Source organism: Ahaetulla prasina, chromosome 8, assembly GCF_028640845.1.
Source record: "Ahaetulla prasina isolate Xishuangbanna chromosome 8, ASM2864084v1, whole genome shotgun sequence".
NCBI lineage: Eukaryota > Metazoa > Chordata > Lepidosauria > Squamata > Colubridae > Ahaetulla > Ahaetulla prasina.
In genome coordinates, this window is record NC_080546.1 from 51936511 (window position 1) to 51950741 (window position 14231).

Genomic DNA, 14231 nt, shown 5'->3' on the forward strand with positions numbered 1-14231 from the left:
ATCCTTCACCAAAGGAAGTAAGACCATACCTTTTCAAGTAGATGTTTTAAATTATTTTTCTAAAATTCTTTTACTGTTTGGAATCTATTAGGTTATGAATTAGGTTTTAATGGTATGGTTTTTTTGCATTTGTATATCACATATTCCTGAAAAATATAAAGCAAGTAAAATAAAATTATTTTTCTTCTCGTGGTTAATACATTTGAAGAGTTGGTTTGATCGCACTTTTGGCCTGGAAGTAGAACATAAGTCTCTATGTTGCAAGCACAAGGGAAATGAACAACAGTTTAGGATGTATCATTTGGAAAATATGTGCTCATGGTTCAAAGCCAGAGTCAAGTAATAGTTTTCCATTTGTGTTGATAACAAAGGGCTTCAGCCATTAAAGTTGCCCAAGTGTCCTTCAGTGCTAGCTGATGAAAAAATTAACAATGGGAAATTAACAGTCAGGATGGCTTTATGCATAATTCAGCATAAAGTGACCTATTTCATATTATCTGAAATGAAATAGTTGAAGACAGAAAACCCATTACACAAATTGCTTTCTGTCAGGCTATTTTTAACTCCCTTCAAGGTCCTGCAGATATGTAGTGGAGCTGCCTTGGAATTAAATAATATACAAAAGCATGGGATAAAAAGAGAAAAATGTTGAGCTACTGAAATGTATTTTGGGTAATTTTTATCTCCTGAATAGTGTATTTTAAAATCTGCATAATGATCATGAACATTGTGCCTCTAAGTGATGCCTATTTTAGTCTTTTTAACTACCTCATAAAAGAACAATTATTTCCAGGACCTGAAAACTGGCTATCAATTGCATGCTTGAAATACATGGGAAGCAATACTATTGAAATGGTTTCACAGCCTCTCCAGTTAGAAACTATTTCAAGTTTAGCTAGAGAGAGTAAAAAGTGTTATTTATTCTTTAGATAAAAAACATTTTGGCTTATATGTTAAAAACAGAACTATACTTCAGACTAATCGGCAACTGAGCCAGTTGCATTTTTAAAAAGTACAAGGTATGAGTAATCCTAAATCAAGGCTACAACATTAAGCTTGAAGTGCCATCTGTTTTTTATGTGCACCGCATCTGCCATTTGACTTTTTAAACCATGTTGTATGGATACCCCTGACTATAATATTCAAATGTGTACACACACACAATCGATTTAGTATCAGTCATGTGTGCAACAGAATAACAGAGTTGGAAGGGACCTTGAAGGTCTTCTAATCCAACCCCCTGCTCAAGCACGAAACTATACCATTTCAGACAAATGGTTGTCCAATTTCTTTTTTAAAAACCTCCAATATTGGAGCACCCACAGCTTCTGGAGGCATGTCATTCCACTGATCAATTGTTCTGTCAAGAAATTTCTCCTTAGTTCAAGGTTGGCCCTCTCCAACCTTAAATAAATCCTAATTTTCTCTTCAGCAACTAATTAGCACGGGGCGGCATAATATGTCACCGGATACTTGGTAACCTTTTTTAAAAGTTTTATAGAAAAACATATCAGATGTAATTGAATATAGTGAGGATATAATGAGGAAGTAGATTCCCGGGAAGGAAAGACCACACTGAAGAGAAATAACAGGAAACCCATTCCATATATCAGGTGTGAGAGAAAGAGGGTAAAGACAGTTCCTTCCTAATAATTCACAGTCTATATGTAAATGTAGATAGTAGAGTGCTCAGTCTGGCAAGATTTTGTCTATAGACGCGAAACAATAAAGAACTCTACTTGGAAGAATCACATGTCTTTCTTGGTTGGGTCCTGACATCAGATGAAATGTGAGCTGCAATGATCACTCTAGAGCAGTTTTAAAATATTAAAAGGATATGTCTTCTGTGTGTGATACTAAAAGTCCCCATGGGAAAGCAAAACCTTTTACAATGAGATGCTATAACTCCAGAGCCCTTCCGCTCCTTTTTGTCCTCAGGAGCTCCCAGTGGAGAACCAATGAAAATGAGGAAGATGTCTCCATGTATAGGCATATACATTTGTGCAATTGGAGCAGCTTCTCAAAAATGATTGTCCTCAGGTATGCTGGTCTATAACCATAATAAAGATTGAATGATTTGAGTATCCTCCAACTCTTTGAGAATAGCAATGCCTAAGAATTGTCTAACCAGCCCTAAAGTTAAAGCAATTCTTAAAGTCCTCAGATACAAAGGAAGCGTTAAAATCAAGCTTCAGCATTTGAACCAATGTCTTGAAACAGACTGAGAAGTAGAACAATCCAAGGAGCACTTGAGAAATAATTATACAAATGCATAAACCAATCACTAACACTGTTGTTGAAGTGAATAGTCCTCAAAACATCTACTGAAGGTTTCTTAAGCACACTTGGCACATTTCTGACTCCTCTAATTGTTACTGAAAGCTTTTGTATAGTTGTGCATAACAGAATAGAAACATGGATGGGGAAAAGAGGTCTATACAGATAGTCTTCAACTTACAACTATTTGTTTAATAACTGTTCAAAGTGGTATCAGCACTGAAAAAATAACTTATGATCATTTTTCACACCTACGACCCTTCACATCCTCATCGTCATATAATCAAAATCTGGACACTTTGCAACTGGCTCGTATTATGAGGGTTGCAGTGCCCTGGAGTGGGGTCATGTGATTACTTTTTGAAACCTTCTAAGAAACAAAGTCAATGGGGAAAGAAGAATCACTTAAAAACTGTTACGAACTTAACAACTGCAGTGATTCACTTAACAATTGTGGCAAGAAAGGTTGTAAAATGGGGCAAAACTTGCTTAGCAACAGAAATTTTGGGCTCAATTATCATCGTAAATTGAGGACTACCTGCAATCATAAACACTAGATTTTCTTTAATGGAAATTGCTAAATCTTACATACACACACATACACAACTTTCCTATGTACATACGAAACAGTTGAACTCAACATGAAACTTCTGTTCCAAAAGGATGAAATTGAAGTCACATGCTGTAGGTAGAGATAAAGAAATACTCCGCACTTTCTCCAAGTCCTAGGCAGAGGCAGGTCTCACACAGCGATGTTCAATGTGGAATGCTAGGAATGCTATTTGCAATAATCCATGATACAGTCGTGCCCTATCTAATCTAAGTCCTGCTATTCAGAGGTTTCCTATAGCACAAAATAGCCTTCAGATTGCAGTCCAGTCACTGAGAAACAGCATAGCTTGTGTTAAATTTCTTTTTTATGCTGCAAACTTCAACAGCAGGCAGTACATTTTGTTCTAGAATAGTTATGGGATGACCAGGAGGTTCCTTTTCTGGATACAAAAATGTGATCATTACTGAACGGTCCAGTCCAGTAGTGGGTTTCAATTTAGTTTGCTACTGGTTCACTTGTGTACGTATACGCGCCCGCGGATGCGCGTGATGCTTCTGCACATGCACCTCCCACCGCCACTACCGGTTCGCTCGATCCGGGGTAAACTGGTAGCAACCAACCACTGGTCCAGTCTCAGTAAACACAAAAGTGAATTAATAGATCTGTCCAAATTAATCAGTGGTCACTTTTCAACTTAAGGGATATCAGTTAAACATATTTGTTTCTATAATGATCCTCATTTTCACTCAGAAGCTTGAGGTTGTACATAGTGTTCTCTTCTCCCATTTTTTTCCTCCATGAAATGGATTGGGCTGAGAAAAATCAACTCCCCCTAAGCCAGCCAAAGAGACGAGGGAGACTGGAACATAGTTGTCTATTGAAGCCAACCAAAAGGCCACAAAAGAACTTATCTTGTCCGGGGTTGGCGATAAATATTTTATTTGCAAACTGTCTTCTGTAGACAAGAAGAAGAACAATGTCCACTGGAGCTTTCTTCCTCTGTATGAAAGTACATTATACTAGAAGAAACGATAAAGGATGAAAACAAGAGACTGAGTGCTCTGAAATTTATATTAAAACTGATCTATGCAGTAATTCATGCCATAGAAGGCTGTGACATTCAGGACACCATGGGAGATCAAAATAGTAACTCTTAAACCAGCAGTGCCTCTCTATGGCTTCCTCACAATCTTCAAAGTGTGAGGGAAAGTGTTTAAGAATGATGGTAGTCAAGCTCCTGACCATACTAGGACCTTCTGAAAATGAACCAGAATCTGAGGATTCTTTCATCACAGTTGATTATCAATCATGACACATGAAGAATGGAGATTGAACTCATATTCTTCACCATTAGCCAGGGTGATGTATCTTTTGGAAACTGTCGTTCAGCTTCAACTAGTGCCTTGCCCAGTTTTATTGGCTGCCTAAAGTCCTTTAAATATCTTCCTCTTTTCAGTGACTGTGACTCACTGAGAGAGATTGCTACACTTTCTCAATGCGGTCATTTCACTATTCAGCCTTGGGTTGCCTTCCAGGGAAGGCTATGTCCCAGCACAAGGGTCTGTAATGTGAAACAGTGATGAATACAGGCAGGGGCTCAAGAGACTCCATCTGTTAAAAGACTCACTGAAGATTCTTTTCCCTTATACTCTATTGACCTTAATTCATCCCGGGTTTTTTTTAACTCACTTGGAAGCAAAAAATAATTCCCTTCCCATCATTTTGCATGTCTTTTAAAGGTCATTTAGTTCACATTCACATCTTCTCTGAAGTCCCTGAGACTCTGAGGAGCAATCCTGATTCTCACCTATGCATGTAAACTTCTTCTGGGATGGAGATGTTTCTTCCTGAATCAGGACATACCTCTAGTACAGGGCTCTCCAACTTTGGCAACTTTAAGCCTGGCGGATCTCAACTCCCAGAATTCTGGGAGTTGAAGCCCGCCAAGCTTAAAGTTGCCAAGGTTGGAGACCTCTGCTCTAGTAGATACTGAGAGGAATCAGTGTTCGCTCCTCTGAGATGTCAAGAGATCTTCCATGAAAGTTCTGCAGAAGCAGACAAGATTAGAATGACATTTTCGGAACATAAAACTTCAAATGCTGCAGCTGAATAACTTATTCATTTTGACTCCAAATGTACAGTAAGTACTCCTACGGGTCTCCAAATGATCCAGTGCCTTAAATCTTAGCAGCTTCAGACAATGTGCTCAAAGTATCTGGAAAGCAATAGACACACACACACCCAATTTTACCGTACTAGATCTTTAAGAACATTTTAAATCTCTTTTGAGATGGACACTTTCATCACCGTTAAACCAACAAATGAATTTAATTTCAGAATTCACATTTCCTTATGGTAGAAACAGAATACATATTGAGAATTTCTAAATAAGACATAAGCCTCACAAAAAGATTCTAAAGTTGAAGCAGAATGTTATGAACATGGATTGAAGTATATGAAACCACTTTGGCCCCTATAGACAATTAAATTTGTTATAATATATATTCTCTCCATGAAAATAGTAACTGTGTATTTAATTAAAGGACATTAAGGCAAGTAGGAAAATGGTATTTTAGTTTTCTGGGAAAGACATATTTAAGCTAATCATCCTTAGGATAGCTATACAGAATTCATTTCACAAATTGGGCTAATAACAAACTAAGTGAGGAAGCAGACCCTGATCTGGTAGAGAAAAATGAAGCATTTATCTCTGCCATAAACAACCACTGAAAGATTGAACAAATGAAGATATAAGTTTACAAAGGGCTTAATTTTTTCAATACTGTGACTTAAATGCATAAGTACCGATGCAATAGCATATAGACAAGTTCAAACATAGTGTACATTCTTCCTCATATTTTTTGCATTTTTGGGATGTTTCACAATAGCTTCCTTAGCCAACACCCTTTTCAATGGCTAAAAATGAACCATTTTCACATTTTAAGGACATAATCAGAAAAAACAACCAACAGCATTTTGATCTGTTATTTCCCACTTTTGAGCCAGCACATCTAGGTGTTTGTATTTTATCCTTCCCTAAAGTAATTCACTTGTTCAGCCTTTTCCTGTTTACACTTAACTATTCATAGAAAAGTAACAGGCATTTTTATGTGGCATCCTTATGTAATTACAAATTTATTTTAAAACATCAGGTTCTGGTATTATTTCATAAGCATATATGTTATATGGCATTTCAAGCAGCAAACTCTGGTATCTTCCCATGTACATACTAACTTGCTTTTTAAAATGATGTGTTTGTCTTCTTTAACAGAGTACCATGACATCATCTTTCATTTATTTCACACAATCTCACTGCAGACAGATAAGAACAAAGAAGCAGTAAAGGCCAGAAAGGAAGGGCCAGCAGGAGGAGAGGCAGGGTCAATGTCCATCACTTAAATTGTGTAGTAATACTCATGATCAAAGAGAACTATAATCAGTCAGCTCAGAGTTTACTATTCTGTTTAAAAACATCAAGCAATTTTGTTTCTGTGCCTCTTAGCGCCTCAAGCAATTCACAGAACTGCCTCCCCCCTTTCCTCCATCTTTCAAATGGATAGAAGTTTTTACAAGAAATTACTACATTAATCTGATAAAGCAAACTAGATTCCCAAGTAATAGCTGTGACAATGCAATTACTTTTTAAAATTAACGATGGCTAACCTATTGTACATGTTCAACCCTACCCAGACATTTAATCCTCTTATTGGGACATTAATTCTGTTCTTGATGCACATTACACTTTTCCAGTCTGCCACTGTGGTTTGAATGATAGCAGTGTCAGGTAAGGATGGGAGGAGGTCAAGATGGCACCAAAGCAGCGTAAGTACAGCCCTACCCATTCTGTGTCTGAGACTCTGACACACCTGCAAAAGAAATGGTGCTTCAGTCACCCTGTAGTGACCACCCTCCTGTCTTTTTTAACCACCACAGTTCCATACAATACTATCTTAAAATTTATTTTCAATGTAAACATAGCCAGCAAACTTACAATACTTTGGAATCATTTTTTTTTAATTTGAATTTATATCCCGCCCTTCTCCGAAGACTCAGGGCAGCTTACATTGTGTTAAAGATAAATATTTAACATATTCTTTATCAATAATCACCCTGTTGGAATATACTAGTAAGACCAGACGAAGGCATGGAACAAAACAAACAAACAAAAAGAATAAGCTTCAAGAAATGAAAGGAATGAAGGCCATCAAACAAACCATGATGTCTTCTACATATCACATTTCCATAAAATTATGATAAATTCCAGAATAATATACAAAAAAATACTATTTTGTACCTATTGGATGATTATCTTTTCAGGAACAAATTGATGGGTTTAGTTAGTACTTAAATATATGATGCTCAAGAGGAACATTGTTTCATTGGCCCTGTGATACAGTGGCTCTTTTCTCTCCTCTCCTCTCCTTCCTCCTCCCTTTCTCCATAAAATTATTTTACATATTTGTTTTATTTTGGTGGACCTTGTTTTTTTAATGTCCATTTTCTATTCATCTACATATTAATCATTTAGAAACTAATAAGAAAACAAATATGATTGAACAATTTACTGTTTGTTCTGAACAAACTTTTTAGTGCTAGGAATCACAATAAGGACTACTTAGAATTCTGTGTTGCACATAGGTTTAATGTCCAACTTTTAAAATGGTTAACTACACTAATTTAAATGTTACTAATTTAATTCTACAACACAATATACAAAACTATTTGGAATAATGTGGAAGGCATGCATTTTTTTATTTCTCTGTTTTCATTTTTCCATATAATATATATAAAAACTCAATATACAAAAGAAACCACAACATGATTGTTACCAGAAAACCTCTAATGTCTTCCCAGAAGACAGGAAACAGTTGATTTGTTTTTAAGGACACTTCAAGTTGAACAAATGTTTAAATATGCACAAGCATACAAACATCATTAAAATTTCCCTAGTACACATGTCAGAAATCACATTAAAAAAACAAATAACATAGCAGCAATTGGAACCCGCAATTGAGACCATCAAAATATGTGGCCTTTCAGTTACTTTTCAATTTCTTCTCAGTTATGACAAATAGTTAAAATACCTGTTTCATGTACACATACATCAAGGACAGATAAAACTGTGTTTATCATGTGTCAGGGACCTTGAAGTAGAATTGCATTTCAGAAAATTATTGTCATTCACTACCTCTTTTACCAAAGACACTGCACACAGATCCTGCGCAGGTTAGACAAAGGAGGGTGGAACTATTTGCTTTGTCTACCACAATCTAAATCACTGCATCTGCCAACTCAGGCAAATGTTTCTCTATGACTAACCGGATTCTGTAGCTGCTCAAGTATTGGCTTGCATCCCACATGTAGTAGACAGAAGACATGCCACCATATTTGTCCTGCAGCTGCTACTGTTTGTTAAGAACTAAGAAATATGGTCAACCTTGGTCTAGCAACAGTGAAGGATTAAACAAAACTCTCCGGGGAATAAGTGAAAATGTTATCCAAACTTGAATAACATCAGCTGATCACTCAGCAAGAATCTTTTAAAGTCCGTGCCAACCAGTGACAAATCCTATCTCGTTTTTGAAGAGAGGTTACTTCAATCAAAATAGCTATTTTCACTTTTCATAAATTAACCAGGGTTGTCATAGACGACTTCAGAAAGCAATACACTAGATGTTTGGACATAACATAAAGGCCACAACTAATATTTAAATCATTTCCCATTGTGTTAAAGAACATAAAAACTGGGTTCACACACCATAGTAAACTATGATTTAACAATGATTTATTGAATCAGCCATAATTAGTTGATTCTATTTAACATTAAGCAAAAGACAGAGATGCATACATTCCAATGACATAAATGGCCACATTGGGGGTGGGGAAGCCATAACTTCATGACATCATTGTACATATAAATCATTTTGGTTTGTACCAGTTAGCCATCAACAGCTGTGGCTTTAGGAGTCATTTAACTTAGGAGGATTTAGTCACTCCAGTCAGAACTGATCTAGAGCAGGGGTCCCCAACCTTTCAGACCTCAGGGACCACTAAATTCATAATTTTAAATTCCGTGGATCACTAATATGATCTGCCTAATGACTGGCTGGGTGGGCGTGGCAAGGTGGTCATGTGACTGGGTGAACATGGCCAACTGAATGTTGCTCATGTCGAGGGGCACTGTTGTGACCCAGGTTCCTGGACCCAGACTCCTGGACTCGGATGATTCAGAAAATGAGGGAGAAGACCTGGCAAGCCCTGTTTCTCTTGAGCCCTCTCCCTCCCTGGCACCCACTCAAAGGGAGGGGCCGGCACGGCCTGATTCTCCCGGGCCTTCTTCTGATTTGGCAACGCCCCAAGAACAGTTTTGGAGGGACGCAAGATTACGAAGGCTTGATCGACGTGCGCAGCAGCGGAAGAGTTGGGACAAAGCCAAGTCATAATTGTCATGCAGTGACATCTGCAGAGACTATAAATAGGAGGCGGGACTTCCTGGTTTTTTGTCTCGGACAAAGCAATGAATTTGGCGCGAGCTAACTATTTCATGGAGGGAAGAATATATTCGTGAGTAATTCTGGCCTTATCTATAATTTCCTCGTTATCTCCAGAAACTTGGCAGGCCCGTGGGTAGACGTGGCCAGGACATGTATCTATGTAAATAAAAGGAAAAAAGGAAGGCCTCTGACGGACTCTTTGCTGGGAGTATTGGGGAAGGAAACAGAACATTTTGTCCAAGACCTGACTAAAACATCTTCCACCAAAGATGGATCAGCAGCAGGTACAGCAGCAGTTAGAGCAGCTACGCGGCTAATCAACAGCTCCAGCAGCAAGTGGCTCACTTGGCAGGCCAACTTGCTGCCAGGAATGTGCCTGCAGCCCCCATCCTCCCACCTCCTCCTCGTCGCAAGTGCCCGATAACCGTGCGGATAAGTTTTCTGGGCAGCCTGAGATGTTCCCGACCTTCTTGGGACAGTGCCAGCTCTACATGGCTATGAGGCCAGAGGATTTCCCAGACGACCGGGCTAAGGTGGCCTTCGTGATTAACCTTCTTTCCGCCTCGGCTGCTCCATGGGCCCCGCCCTCTTGCTCCAGAACAGCCCCCTGCTGGCGGACCAACAGCGTTTTTGGCAGCACCTGCGCACCATGTATGAGGACCCCGTTCGAATGCTGACGGCAACCAGGCGCCTTAAGGAACTCCGTCAAGGGAAACGCCCCCTGCAGGAGTACATCGCCGAATTTCGTCTTTTGTGCCAGGACTCTGACTGGAATGATGCGGCGCTGGTGGACGCGTTCAGGAGGGACTCTCAGAGGAATTGCAAGGCGAGCTGGCCCGCGTGGGCGCCGCGGACCTCGACAACTTGGTGCCCTTTGTCTCCGCCTCGATGCCCGTCTGCAACGGCGACCGTCCCGTCGCACCCCGGGACCCTCCGTCGACATCTGCACCCCACTTCCTGCACCACCAGCACCCAGGGTCGCCCACGTTTTGTAACCGCTGCGGAAGAGCCCATGGAGTTGGGAGCGGCCAGACCTCGCCTAACAGCCCAGGAGGCGGAACCGGGCGCCAAGGGGGATTGTGCCTGTACTGTGGGGAGCCCGGCCACTTCGCCGCTTCTTGCCCCAGAAAGCGAAGTGGGGCACGCACGCCGGTCCCCGAATCACAGCGTGACCAATCGGGAAACGGAGCAGGCCCGACCTCCGGGGAACCCTAGGTCGGGCACGGACTAAGCCCCCACTGGACGTTGCGGAAGTAGACTCTGGGCCCCCTCGGCATCTGATTCTGGACACACGGATATGGTTGGGGAACCAGTCGGACGGGCTCCAGGCGCATGCGCTGGTGGACTCAGGGGCCACAACAAACTTTATGGACCAGGCCTTTGTGACCCAGTTTGCGGTCCCCGTGGTTCCGGTGGACCCTCCGATGCGGGTAGAGACAATTGATGGACGAGAACTGGTGTCCGGCCCCATTAAATTCGCCACCCAGCCTTTGCGCCTGGCTATTGGGGACCATGAGGAGGCGATCCAGTTTTATGTCACGGCGGACCTTCATTTTCCCTTGGTCCTTGGGTTGGCCTGGCGGACCCACGATCCTCAGGTGGCCTGGTCGAACACCATCTCTTTCCCGAGTCTGCAGTGCGTCGATCACATCCGCCACACCTGTGCCGGCCAGAACGTCCCCACCGCTGCCATCACCTTGCCTCCTGAGCTGACGGACTTCGCCCGGCGTGTTCAGCGAGAAGGAGGCGGACCGACTACCCCGCATCGGCCCCACGATTGCCCGTGGACCTTCTGCCCAACGCACCACTGCCTGTGGGACGCCTGTATTCCATGTCGGAGCCCGAGTTGGCCGCCTCAGGGACTTCCTGGACAAAAACCTGGCCCGAGGTTCATCCGGCCTTCAAAGTCCCTCTCGGCCCCGGTCCTCTTTGTGAAGAAGAAGACAGGGACTTGCGCCTATGCTGTGATTACCGGCTAAACGCCATTACGGTGCGGAATCGCTACCCCTGCCGCTCATCCCGGAGCTACTGGAAAGTTCTGCAGAAGCAGACAAGATTAGAATGACATTTTCGGAACATAAAACTTCAAATGCTGCAGCTGAATAACTTATTCATTTTGACTCCAAATGTACAGTAAGTACTCCTACGGGTCTCCAAATGATCCAGTGCCTTAAATCTTAGCAGCTTCAGACAATGTGCTCAAAGTATCTGGAAAGCAATAGACACACACACACCCAATTTTACCGTACTAGATCTTTAAGAACATTTTAAATCTCTTTTGAGATGGACACTTTCATCACCGTTAAACCAACAAATGAATTTAATTTCAGAATTCACATTTCCTTATGGTAGAAACAGAATACATATTGAGAATTTCTAAATAAGACATAAGCCTCACAAAAAGATTCTAAAGTTGAAGCAGAATGTTATGAACATGGATTGAAGTATATGGAAACCACTTTGGCCTCTATAGACAATTAAATTTGTTATAATATATATTCTCTCCATGAAAATAGTAACTGTGTATTTAATTAAAGGACATTAAGGCAAGTAGGAAAATGGTATTTTAGTTTTCTGGGAAAGACATATTTAAGCTAATCATCCTTAGGATAGCTATACAGAATTCATTTCACAAATTGGGCTAATAACAAACTAAGTGAGGAAGCAGACCCTGATCTGGTAGAGAAAAATGAAGCATTTATCTCTGCCATAAACAACCACTGAAAGATTGAACAAATGAAGATATAAGTTTACAAAGGGCTTAATTTTTTCAATACTGTGACTTAAATGCATAAGTACCGATGCAATAGCATATAGACAAGTTCAAACATAGTGTACATTCTTCCTCATATTTTTTGCATTTTTGGGATGTTTCACAATAGCTTCCTTAGCCAACACCCTTTTCAATGGCTAAAAATGAACCATTTTCACATTTTAAGGACATAATCAGAAAAAAAAACAACCAACAGCATTTTGATCTGTTATTTCCCACTTTTTGAGCCAGCACATCTAGGTGTTTGTATTTTATCCTTCCCTAAAGTAATTCACTTGTTCAGCCTTTTCCTGTTTACACTTAACTATTCATAGAAAAGTAACAGGCATTTTTATGTGGCATCCTTATGTAATTACAAATTTATTTTTAAAAACATCAGGTTCTGGTATTATTTCATAAGCATATATGTTATATGGCATTTCAAGCAGCAAACTCTGGTATCTTCCCCATGTACATACTAACTTGCTTTTTAAAATGATGTGTTTGTCTTCTTTAACAGAGTACCATGACATCATCTTTCATTTATTTCACACAATCTCACTGCAGACAGATAAGAACAAAGAAGCAGTAAAGGCCAGAAAGGAAGGGCCAGCAGGAGGAGAGGCAGGGTCAATGTCCATCACTTAAATTGTGTAGTAATACTCATGATCAAAAGAGAACTATAATCAGTCAGCTCAGAGTTTACTATTCTGTTTAAAAACATCAAGCAATTTTGTTTCTGTGCCTCTTAGCGCCTCAAGCAATTCACAGAACTGCCTCCCCCCTTTCCTCCATCTTTCAAATGGATAGAAGTTTTTACAAGAAATTACTACATTAATCTGATAAAGCAAACTAGATTCCCAAGTAATAGCTGTGACAATGCAATTACTTTTTAAAATTAACGATGGCTAACCTATTGTACATGTTCAACCCTACCCAGACATTTAATCCTCTTATTGGGACATTAATTCTGTTCTTGATGCACATTACACTTTTCCAGTCTGCCACTGTGGTTTGAATGATAGCAGTGTCAGGTAAGGATGGGAGGAGGTCAAGATGGCACCAAAGCAGCGTAAGTACAGCCCTACCCATTCTGTGTCTGAGACTCTGACACACCTGCAAAAGAAATGGTGCTTCAGTCACCCTGTAGTGACCACCCTCCTGTCTTTTTTAACCACCACAGTTCCATACAATACTATCTTAAAATTTATTTTCAATGTAAACATAGCCAGCAAACTTACAATACTTTGGAATCATTTTTTTTTAATTTGAATTTATATCCCGCCCTTCTCCGAAGACTCAGGGCAGCTTACATTGTGTTAAAGATAAATATTTAACATATTCTTTATCAATAATCACCCTGTTGGAATATACTAGTAAGACCAGACGAAGGCATGGAACAAAACAAACAAACAAACAAAAAGAATAAGCTTCAAGAAATGAAAGGAATGAAGGCCATCAAACAAACCATGATGTCTTCTACATATCACATTTCCATAAAATTATGATAAATTCCAGAATAATATACAAAAAAATACTATTTTGTACCTATTGGATGATTATCTTTTCAGGAACAAATTGATGGGTTTAGTTAGTACTTAAATATATGATGCTCAAGAGGGAACATTGTTTCATTGGCCCTGTGATACAGTGGCTCTTTTCTCTCCTCTCCCTCTCCCTTCCTCCCTCCCTTTCTCCATAAATTATTTTACATATTTGTTTTATTTTGGTGGACCTTGTTTTTTTAATGTCCATTTTCTATTCATCTACATATTAATCATTTAGAAACTAATAAGAAAACAAATATGATTGAACAATTTACTGTTTGTTCTGAACAAACTTTTTAGTGCTAGGAATCACAATAAGGGACTACTTAGAATTCTGTGTTGCACATAGGTTTAATGTCCAACTTTTAAAATGGTTAACTACACTAATTTAAATGTTACTAATTTAATTCTACAACACAATATACAAAAACTATTTGGAATAATGTGGAAGGCATGCATTTTTTTATTTCTCTGTTTTCATTTTTCCATATAATATATATAAAAACTCAATATACAAAAGAAACCACAACATGATTGTTACCAGAAAACCTCTAATGTCTTCCCAGAAGACAGGAAACAGTTGATTTGTTTTTAAGGACACTTCAAGT

At 39.7% G+C, this 14231-nt stretch overlaps 1 long non-coding RNA gene across 2 annotated transcripts in view; it reads right to left on the reverse strand.

Annotated features, from left to right (window-relative positions):
- LOC131202838 (uncharacterized) overlaps positions 1-8032 on the reverse strand; it is a 93730-nt gene extending 85698 nt beyond the window's left edge. For both annotated transcript variants that reach the window (XR_009156233.1, XR_009156232.1), the window contains exon 1: positions 7915-8032. This is a non-coding gene — a long non-coding RNA (uncharacterized LOC131202838). The remainder of the gene's footprint in view (positions 1-7914) is intronic.
- Between the last annotated feature and the right edge of the window lie 6199 nt (positions 8033-14231).